This window comes from Delphinapterus leucas, chromosome 14 (genome assembly GCF_059928025.1).
Source record: "Delphinapterus leucas isolate spDelLeu-1000000601 "Yukka" chromosome 14, BTC_Dleu_Yukka2, whole genome shotgun sequence".
Classification (NCBI taxonomy): domain Eukaryota; kingdom Metazoa; phylum Chordata; class Mammalia; order Artiodactyla; family Monodontidae; genus Delphinapterus; species Delphinapterus leucas.
Window position 1 is genome coordinate 20,169,715 of NC_143142.1, and position 11,402 is coordinate 20,181,116.

At 52.1% G+C, this 11,402-nt stretch overlaps 1 pseudogene; it reads left to right on the forward strand.

Annotated features, from left to right (window-relative positions):
* Positions 1 to 2,716: 2,716 nt before the first annotated feature.
* LOC111162733 (uncharacterized) lies at positions 2,717 to 11,153 on the forward strand (annotated as a pseudogene).
* Positions 11,154 to 11,402: the final 249 nt, after the last annotated feature.

An 11,402-nucleotide genomic window follows, 5' to 3' on the forward strand; every position in this document is an offset into this window, starting at 1 on the left:
AGTAAGCCAGAAAGAGGAAGACAAATACCATATGATATCACTTATGTGTGGAATCTAAAATACGACGCAAATGAACCTATCTACGAAACAGAAACAGACTCACAGACGTAGAGAACAGACTGTGGTTGCCAAGGTGGGTGTGGGGGAGGGATGGATTGGGAGTTTGGGATTAGCAGATGCAAACTAGTGTATGTAGGATGGAGAAGCAAGGTCCTGCTGTACAGCACAGGGAGCTATATTCAGTATCCTGTGATGATCCATAACGGAAAAGAATATGGAAAAGAATATATAGATGTATAACTGAGTCACTTTGCTGTATAGCAAAAATTAACACAACATTGTAAATCAGCTATGCTTCAATAAAATCAAAAAATTAAAAAGCTTTTTTGAAAGGAGGCACAGTGGGGTAAGTGACTACTCAGAGGCACCGGGCAGGCTGATGACAGAGTTGTAATTGGAACCCTGGACTCCTGGACCACCTGAATGTCTCCAGGGGCTGTTCTAGGGATAAAGAGAAACCGGAGTCCCCTCTCCTGGACATGTTACCAGCGTCAGAATTCCCTTGGAAATCTTGGGCTGCGGGGTGGGGGGTGCAGGTGTAATGAGTCCAAGACTACCTAGGCTTGCAGAGCCTCATGTGAATAGGTGAGGTAACCACCTGGTCCAGCTTACAGGAGGAAACTTTATTTTGAAATGGATCTCCAGAATGATGGCGCCTCTTCCAGTTGCCATGGCAACCGGCACTCCATTATAAGCAGCTCAAGCCACTTTCAAGACAAGCAGAAGAGAAGGCATTGACACTTCCCTTTGGGGTGCCATCTGAGGCTCTTATCCACTTGCGGGTTGCCCGGGGCCCAGGTTAGCCCCGTAAATGTCCCCTGGAGGTTGGGGCTCTTGGTGAGTTGTGGTGAGAATGACACCTACCATGTTGGGGATGTACTCTGCCGTGTCATGGGTCTACCCGCAGGATAAGGTGAGGGTTAGAGACAAGAAGGATGCCAGCTCTCGATATCAGACGAGGCGTGGATCCCAGAGGAGGCGGCAGCGGTGCCTGGAGCATAAAGGAGATGACGGAGACCACCGTGGGTCCCTCCCCTTCCCAAGATAATGGAGAATTCAAGGGAAGGTTTTGTTCACTGCAAAAGTACTCAGCAGGTGGACAGAGGAAAGGCAAGGGACCAACTGAATCCCTCAGGAGAACCAGTTTGAGCTACCCGTGATAAAGAAATTAGAGAACCAGGGACAGAGGGCAGCAGGCAGGACCACACCTCACTGGTTTCGGTACCCGCTGGACATGGGGTCTGCCTTCTCCCTGCATCATTCAGTTTATGATCCATGCTGAATCCACCTGTATCAGACACGGTGTCTTCGCAGCAAGTCCACAGTAGCTTCTGATGACTTTTTTGCCCCTCTCCTCTTCCCGCTGCTCTCCTTGAAAAGATATCCCTAGAACCAAAGATGCTTGGGAATAGGATCACAGGATCATTATTGTTCATCTTTGAGGAGCCCCAGAGAACAGGAGAAGCATTGAAAATTTGTGAGCGGCGAGTGCCTTGATTTTCTTTCCCCCCAAATGGATATTGGAAATGACGGGCGGATCCTCAGGAGGATTTGGGAACTGATTATGAACTAGGTGGTTTGGGAACGCTTAACAAAGAAAGAGTGATCCCTATGCACCCCTTGTGTTAATTTAGAACCTGTCACGCTGAACCCCATTTCCTCTTTTGTTTGTGGTCTGGTGATAGAGGGGAAAGTCGTAGACCTGTAATGACAGCAGTTTGGCTGTGGACTCTGGGCTATGCTGTGACCAGACCCCATCTTGCCTGTTCTCTTACTGTTCCACGTGAGTCTTACTTCTCTGGCAGGACTGCCAGGTCTGTCCGGGTGGAGGCAGTATCTCTGGCCTCCCTGGGATCTTCGTGGTTCCTGCAATGGCCTTGGGCTCTGCACACTGGAAATGCGCTATAGGTTTGTTGAATTGGGTCTGGATTTTCTGAAGATCAAAGCTGGGGGTCCCAGCAAGAGGTGTGTAGTAGAGTGAATAGCTAGTAAACTTGGAACCTGAAATGGTGGGTTCAAATCCCACCTGAATCCCTTACCAGGGACCTGGGCAGCTCTGGTTGCCTCTCTGAGCCTTAATATCCTTTTCGGAGCAGAGGAGATGATAAATAATATACACAGAGGGGTGAAAATTAAAGGAGATGTCATAGTATTATAGGAATAAAAATATGTTTTGAGCCCTTGCTAAGTGCCAGGCTCTGTGCTAAGCATTCCTCCCACCATGTATTCCTGCATTTAACCCACACAACCCTATGAGGAGGACTCCGTTATTATCCCTACTTTGTGGACTAGGAAACTGAGTCTCAGAAAGGGAGTGAAGCTTGCCTAGGGTCATCTGCTAAGGGGCATGGACAGAGCTGAAATCTAAACCCAGGATAGCCTGGTTGTAGAGGCCACTGGAATTGTCTAGCCACAGTAGTTCTCAAGCATCAGCATCCCCCGGAGGGCTTGTTAAAACACAGATCTCTGGGCCCGCCACGCCAGCGTTTTTGATCCAGTCGCTCTGCGGAGAGGCCTGAGTATCTCCATTCCTAGTGATGTAATGGTGCCTGTCTAGGACCCGGTCTAGAACGACTGCTCTAGGACCATTTTCTAACATTGCTACTCTAGAAAAATAGTAGGTACAAAGGAGTGGGCAGTTTGGGGAAAAAAAAAAAAGCCACACCTATAAGAGCTGTTAGGCCAAGCGGTATAGTGGCACGAACACGGGCCATGAGGTCTCAGACATGGGTTCGGATCTTGACTCCACCATAACCACGTGCAGGGTTAATTGAGAGGCATACACCCAAGTCGTGCTGGTTAAGCACCTGGTACGCCGGCACCAGCCTCTTCGTCCTCCCATGCGCGGCTCCAGGCTTTTGCTCCCCGTGTCCGCAGTCATGCGCCGCTCGCCTCTCGTCTCTCCATCCCTGCGCGCTCGCGCTCCGCTGTCGAGTCCAGCCTGGCAAGCGTTGCCATGGCACCGCTGCTGGCTGGGACGCTGGAGGCAGAGCGCGCTGCCCGGCTCGCCCCTTTGTGCCGCGGGGGTGGCTGTGCGCTCCCCCCACGCCCGGCCGCACCCCGCCTCCCCGGCCCCGACCCCCGGGAGGGGGTAAAGGGTAGGGTGGGGGGTGGCAGAGGCGCGGTGAGGCAGGAGGAGGGCAGAGGCGAGGGCCGGGGGTGGGGCGCCTCCGCCCGCCAGCCGCTCTCGCATTAAAATTTCATGGGCGCTGCAGCAGCTACAAAGACGACGCCGGCTGCGCTCGGGGGACCAGAGGGAGGGAGGCTGCGGACGAGTGCGGGGAGGAGTTTGCGATGGGAGGCGCTTGCAGGGGCTCCCCCAGTTCTGCGCTGTGAGCTGGGGCACAAAGAGCCCTCTGCACTGGCGCCGCAGGACCGCGGACCCGAGGTAAGCCGCCGCCCCATTCTAACAGCCCTCCCTTCCCAAGCATCCTTGTCTGCACGCTGGGAACAGCCTACTTCCCCGAGCTTGGGGTCCCGGGCAGGGTGCAGGGGTGGCAAACACTGCCTGAAGTGCCCCTCATTTGTTGGACGAAGAACCTCTCCAGCCCGCAGTTGTCAAATGAAGCCAGGACTCCGGTCTGGGTGGGGCATAGGGGTTAGAGGTGGGGAGGTTCGCAATGGAGTCTAGTGCCCATGGGGGTCTTGCAGTCATGATCTGAGGGGGAACAAAGACCCTCCCCTCCCCCCGCTACCAGACAGAACAGGAGGGGTCCCCCTGGACCTTTTCCACCCACCGGAACTGGCGAAGCCTTGGAGGGACCCTCAATGGTATCAGAACTGGAGATGGGGGATGGGATGGTGGAGCAGGGTTCTTGAGTCCCTGTTGTTTCACACCAAACCCCCCACCCCGACCCCCCGCCCAGCACCTGCCCATGCTCCACTTCTGGGACTCAGATTCTAGATGTTCAGCTTCCAAAAGGATGGAGAGGGTCGGAAAACCTCTTCAGTGAGCAGAATAGTGATATTGACAATGATAATAATAATACATCAGTTTATGGAGAGCTTTCTGTATGCCAGCAACACGCTGGTTGCATGCATTGTCACAACAGTCCCAGGAGATGGTAAGAACCCCATTTTAAAGATGAGGAAATTGAGCTCCGGAGAAGGTTAGCTACACGTCCAAGGTCACACAGACAGTGATTTTGAATCTAGATATGTCCAACTCTAAAGCCTATGTTACATCCTTAAAACGATCTGGGGAGACCTCAGAACCCACCAGCTGCCCACCTATTCCTCCCCAATACACTCTCTAGAGAGGCTGGGAATTTAGGAGTGAGGGGGTCAGATCTCTCCTCTCCCCCACCGGAGGCTCGGCTAGAGAAATTGCTTCTCTGCAGCGAAAGGGGAGGCCAGGGGCCTAGATTCCTCACCGTCATCCCAGACGCCAGACCAGTGGCTGCCCTGCTCCGGGATTGCTGGGGCGCACACCCCACTGCAGTGCCGCGGCGGGAAGCGGGGGCGGGGAGGGGAAGGTGGTAGTGCGGGGAGAGGTGGGGAGAGAACGGCTTTGTTTTTCTCGGTGCCAGCCTCAGTCTGAGTGAGGCCCAGAGCCAGACGCTCATTCAGGCTACGGTGCTCTACCTTCCAAAGCGCAGTGCCATTTGGGAGCGCCTGGGAGCTTCGCGATTGCCTGGGCTGGTGGGGGAGGGAAGGGATGAGTAATTCCTCTTGACAGACGGGGAAACCTGAGGACAGTGGTTCTCAGACTTTAGGGGCGTTGCTTCGGATACGCCGATGTCCAGGCCACGTGGCCAGGGGGGTGAGTCAGCAGGACTGGGGTGGGGCTGGGCATCTGGATGTTTACTCAGACCCCCTCCTCCCCTTCTTCATGGAGATGATCACACCTCTCCCCTCACCCCAGCCCAGAACCGTGTAGCACTCTGGGCAAAAAGGTATCCTCGGGGACACTTTGGCAGTGGTTAGCTTTGAGTTTGGTTAATTTCACGATGAAAGAATTTTAAGGGTAACATCTCCTATGCCTTCCTTGCCCACCTATTTTCTTATTTAATGACCGTTGCCACTGAGTAAGTTTCTGAAATCTACCCTATATCCTTCTTGCTGCATTTTTGGCCCATCTCTCCACTCCTTCAGGGAGGAGAGCGGTGAAGTGTTCGGAGCCCCCCAGAAGGAAGCATAACTTCGGACCGCGAACTTTAGAAGAAACACTCTCTATGCTGGCATTCAAAATGAATTCAAAAATGTAATTTTTTGGTGATCTTTAAAACGACCATAGTAAGTTTAATAGAATGCATGATAACTGTAGAAGATTTGCAAACGACTGAAAAAAAAAAAGAGATGAAAACTCCATCATTTCGTTACCCAAGAATAGCTACAGTATTTACTATTTTCACATATTCCCCTGCAGTATATTTTCTATTCCTGAAGATACTAATTGAAATTGTGCTCTATGTATACTGCTTTTAAAAAGTTACATCAGAGGTGTTTCTCTGTGTTTTTATGCCCTTGGCAGAAATCATTGTAAGCGGGTTGGTGTTTCCTTATTATTGGTCCTGCCAGTTGTTTTTTTTTGCGGTATGCGGGCCTCTCACTGTTGTGGCCTCTCCCGTTGCGGAGCACAGGCTCCGGACGCACAGGCTCGCCGGCCATGGCTCACGGGCCCAGTCACTCCGCGGCATGTGGGATCTTCCTGGACCGGGGCACGAACCCGTGTCCCCTGCATCGGCAGGCGGACTCGCAACCACTGCGCCACCAGGGAAGCCCCCTGCCAGTTGTTTTTAACATCTCTGCGTTTAAGATCCTTTCTCTGGACCTGATCCCTGCTTCCACCCAGGGCAGGATTCTGCTCTTTGAATTGGTCCCTCCTGGATGCATTGCGGTGTGGTAGAAAGAGAAGGCATCGAGTTACACGGATCTCTGCGTGAATCCTCCTCCCCACCTACACGGTGTCAATTTCAGGAAGTAATTTCCTTTCTCTGAGCCTCAGTCTCCTCATCCGTCAAGTGAGAATCATAAGCCCTGCTTTCAAAGGCTGTTGTGAGGCTCTGAACCCGTGTGTGTAAAGCGCCCGACACCCAGTAAAGGCATTGCCGCTTTAGTGCATGAACTATCAGCTCAGGTCACTTCTACCGCCCCTGAATCTTGTAGAGAAAACTTCGTTATTTGCTTTTATTTGTACGGGGCTGTCGGTTCCTCTCCTGGGTGAAACTCGGGCTGTTCAAGCAGCAGTGTTTCTGGGGCATTGGGGCCGTTGTGCAGGTTCAATGGGCTGGTGAATAACTTAAAGGCTAGTCCTTTGTTTGGAAACGATCCTTCCCTGTGTCTCTGAGGCCTGGCTCATCTGTCAGCTGGAGCTCCGTGGAACAATAGCCAGCGATACTCAGGGGCAGAGGCAAAGGCCGGCTGAGGGTGACATGTCTCCCCATCCCTCTCCAGGCTGATTGGATCAGATGAGGCAGGTGTTCCTTGCTCCCTTGTTGTGCCAGGTGGGCCCCTCTGGAAGCTACCAGGTGAGTCATGGAGGGGAGGGATGGGCTGAGCTATCCTGTACTCAGGGGTGTGGAGTAGATGAGTAATGGTGACTGACTCCAGCCACCATTTATTAACCGTTTACCAAGGTTCTTGCTGGGTGCTGCCTCTTGGAGACCCCACAGTAAGGCTGGGAATTGGGCATTACGGATGGGAAACTGAGACTCAGAGAGGTGAAGTGACTAACTCAGGGTCACACAGCATGTTAGTTGTAGAGCCAGGATTTGAACCTGGAACTAGTATGGCTGTGAAATGTGTCTGTGCACCTATCGCACTACGCCACCTCCTCTCCTAAAAGTGAACATTATCAGTTGCCTCAAGACTACAGAAGCCACTGGAATAAACTGACCCAGATGGTTTAGCCATCATCCGGGATTCCCTCACAGCAACACTAACAGTGATGACTACTGTTTGCATTTGACACATCCCTTCCTCAGGTCTTTTCTCCTTTAACCCCCACCCCCATATCTGAACAGGAGCCTTCTGCCCCTTAGGGGTTCAACAGGCCTGGTTAGAATCCAGAGGCATCATTTTCTAGCTGGGTAATCGTGGAGCAAGGCACTGGACTCTGAACCTCAGTTTCCTCATCTGTAAAATGGGAATAAAAACCCCACTCATTGTTTTGTCAGGTAAAGGCATCCCCCACCCGCAGTTCGGGGGGGTTCCCTTGTTTGAGGAAGAGGTGAATACTGAAGCTCCTCTTTTGTGTAGGTTGTATTTGAATACTTTGTGAAACAGTATGTTCTGCGCATGCGCAGAAGCCCCTTCCTGTGCGAGTCTCCTGCAAGGCGCCCTGCACATCCGCTTATTCCCAGGAACTTCCGTTGTGTCTCAGCACTCACTCGTCCAAAGCAATTTAGGCCAACGTCTTTCCTATGCCTCAGCTCTCTGAGCAGCTATTTTATTCCAGAGTCAGGGAAAAAAACAACAACCCCAAACCCAGAGGGATCCTAAGATGCAACCAAATGCATGTTTCCCTGGCAGCTGGTCGTCTGTTACCAGGAACAGCGCAGATTTTAGGGGAAAAAAATGAGTATCCATGGATGGTATTAATGAGCACTGTGGACAACGGTAGTCATAATAATATAAGATCATAAGAGAATGCAAGCTAATAAATAATAGTTACCATCTCATGTAATCCTCACAACAGCCCTGTGTGGTGGGCACCATCATTATCCCCATTGCGTGGATAGGAAGACCAGCCCAGGGAAGCAGCGGATTTGCTAGAGGTGGCAGAGCAGGACGGGAAGCCACACCGTGAAGCCTAAGTCCTTTCCAACGCACTTGGATGTTTTGGTTGGCGTGGGCCCCACCAAGACACCTCCTGGTTTCTCATTTCACTTCTGATCTGCACCCGAGGAGATCAGTTTTGGCAAATGCTGTGATTTCAGAAAAGGACCCTGGCATCTATTGTCCGATGTGTCCATGGCTACATCTTTATCCCCCCATCCCTCTTTCTTTCTTTCTCAATGACAGATGGAGGCATCTCCCTGCCCACCCATGTGGTACCAGACACATTCACATGGCCACCAGGACCCTAACAGCATCAAAGGAGTAACCAAGGTGACCCTTCCTCTCCTTCTGTGCACCCCTGGGGGTGATGGAGACCAGCCTCATGCTGTGTGGTCAGGTCCACCACGAAATCCACACGCACAGGAGACCTTGTGGATTTCAGCAGTAGGAGGGACCTCTAGGATTCTCTGGTGTCCAATCCCTGGATCGAAGCTTTCCTGATGGGGCCCCCGACCTTGGTTTGAAGTAGGGGTGGGGTGGAGTCTGTCTGGGCTAGTGGGAGCTGAGATGCTGGGACCCGGGAGCCCACCACCAGGTCCCTGGGTGGCCTTCGATCTGACCCTTCTTGATTCTTGCCCTCTGTCATCACATCTAAGTGAGTTTTGAAAAGCGAACTATATTGAGGTATAATTTACGTGCAGTAAAAATACACCCATTTAAAGCATCAATGTGTTTCGGTAACTGTATACACCTGTGTAGCCACCACGACAATCAAGATACGGAACATTTTCATCACCCTAAAATGTCCCCCTGCCAATCCCCTCCCAGCCCCTGCCCCAGGAAACCACTGACCTGCTTTCTATGCCTATAGATTTGACATTTTCCCTAACGTTTCATTGTTAGGGAATCTTTTGTTCTTGGCTTTTTTTGCTCAGCATAATGTTTTTGAGGTTCATACCGTTATCACCTGTGTCAGTAATTCACCCTTCTTTGGTCTGACTTCATGGAGGCATATCGTGTAACTTACCCATTTCAAGTGCACAGTTCAATGTTTCTTTTTCGTAAATTTACCAAGTTCTGTATCCATCACTACATATCAGTTTTAGAGCACTTCCCCTGGCCCGGTAAGATCCCTCACCCCCACTCGCCGTTAAACCCAGCCAACCCCTAATCCCTGGCAGCTGCTAATCTGCTTTCTGTCTGTATAGGTTTGCCTTTTCTGGACATTTCATATAAATGGACTCATACAGCATGTGATCTCTTGGGCCTGGCTTCCTTCACCCTGTATAATATTTTCGAAGTTTATCCTTGTCATAGTGGGTAGCAATAGTTTGTTCCTTTTTACTGGTGAGTAGATTTCATTATATGAGTGTACTACAGTTTATTTATCCATTCACCTAGACAGGGGATTTAAATTTAATCCGTGCCTCCTAAGTGGGGTGTATACACCCCCCGCCCCTGGAGACATATAATCCTGAAGGATAAACATGGCCCATATTTCTGGGACATCAGCGTTACACAAAGATTTACTCCAAGTTTAAATCATTAACTGGGGAAAATAAATTTTGGAACATGCACTGTGTGCCAGGCACTGGCTAAGCCTTTGAGAATAATTAACTGAGTCATACATCGGGTATGTGGGGTTTGGAAGCCATAATCTCACCCGTGTTTTGTTTGACCTCAGAGCCCTTTATACCCTCCTAGACAGCTGTCAGCTTGATGCAGGAGCTAAAGTTCCCCTTGAAACCCCTATTGCCTTATTCATAACAGGGATTCTGGGTCCACAGGGTGAGGGGAAAGGGTTTTTGTGTTTAAACAATGTTCCTCTGAGCAATGCAGGGTCTCTTTACAGAGTGCAGCAGGTTCCTGGGATAGAGGAGAAAGAAAGGGATTTCCGCTTTCTTCGGGACCACACTGGGAAGCAGCCTTGCAGATAAGTATTCAAACTTAGCAGCCCACAGCCTACCAGCCTGCCCTCTCCTGGTCCGTACAGGAAAGTACAGCATCCCCGAATCCCCAAGTCGGGGGAGAAATCAGTGCTGCGGCTCATTCACTTCTGTGCCACAAAGAAAGAGCTTGTCCCCGCTTTATGGGGCCCCAGAAAGTAATTTTCCTACCCCACTTTTGGCATCAAGGCTAGAATTTTACAAACTCCACCATCGGGAACTTCTGAGGAACCGAGTTTAATGACTTCATCTTGAGCACCTGTAGATCTGGTGTCAGAAGGAGACTGGGGACTCCTGGTGATTTGGGCTGGCCCTTCCCTTCTCAGTTCTGACCCTCTGTCATCATGTTTATAAAACTTGGCTAGGACCCCTTTGCCTGGCAGTCAAGTGGGGACCTTGGCACTGTGACCCTATGGCATGTGCTTCGCCATGTAAGTGTCTGAGTATATCTCCAGGTCTGGACCCATGCCCTAAGTCCAGGTGCTGACAGCAAGCTCTGAAAATATGCCAAGAGGGCCCCTGACTCTCCTGGCCCAGGTCTGCTAGTGGACTGGAGACCTGGGGTAGTCATCAAAGAGCCCCAGCCCACCATCTGACTCCCCAAACTTTTCTTTTTCTGGGGCATCAGAAGAGAGAATGGGAGATGAGGGCGGGGCCATAAAGATAACTGAGGCTGAGCAGAAGGGCGCTTCCTACGTCCCATCCACTGCTTCAAACTACGGGTTATTACTGTGCGCTTTGGGTGAGTGTCCGGACGGGCTGGGCTCCACAACTCAGAGAGAGGGGCAGACTTCCCACGGCTACACGGGATGCCAGAGCTGGGAGCACATCTCCAGATTCCCGGCTCTGTTTGCCTGTCTCACTCAAGCTGTTTCCCCTTTCTCTGGGGTCCCATTCCGCTGCCAGCAGGGAACAGGGAGGCGGCTGAAGGGAGCCAGGGGTGTTCTGGGCTGGGAGGGAGGGAGGGAGGGGTCGCGGAGCCTGGGCCCGGCCTCCCTGGCTCCTGGGGCGGGGCCATCTTGTTAGCAGAGACTCGCGGCCCGGCCCGGGCTGGGGAGGGGCCTGGGTGCGTTTTTCTCCCCTGTCGTGGTTGGCTCTTTTGTCTTCCAGGATGGACCTGTAGGGTCTGCGTGGGGTAGGAGCTGGGAGCTGCACGCTGCCAGGTAAGCCCGGGTAGGTGTCAGGGAGGGGTTCCGCTGCGCTTCGTTTCTTGGAGGCTGATTCTCCCCCCATCCAGGCCCGGGTACCCAGGTCTGGCCCAAACACTCCTGCCGTTGTGCGTGGTCTCGTGGAGGTGGTGGGACTGAATCAAGAGCACTGCGGGTGGGTCCACGGCGGAGATTTCAGCACATGCCTTTATCCAGCGCAACCACGGACCAAGCGCCTTCTCCCAGCTAGAAGCTGAGGATCCGGAGGTCAGCGTGAGATGCGGTCCCGCCCTCTCAGGTCTTCATGTAAGAACGTGCTTTATCACAGTCTCTGTGAGGGAATGAGCTCCCCGTCCTGGGAGGGGTGTGTGTGTGTGTGTGCGCACGCGCGCACGCATGTGTGTACGTGTGTGTGTTGGGGGAGAGGCGTACTGAGGTCCCCTCAGCGGGACTATTGTAAAGGGAAGCCGAGCCTCCCGAGGACTGTGAAGGCCCTTTCTGCCCACCTGGACACTTGCTGCTTGTC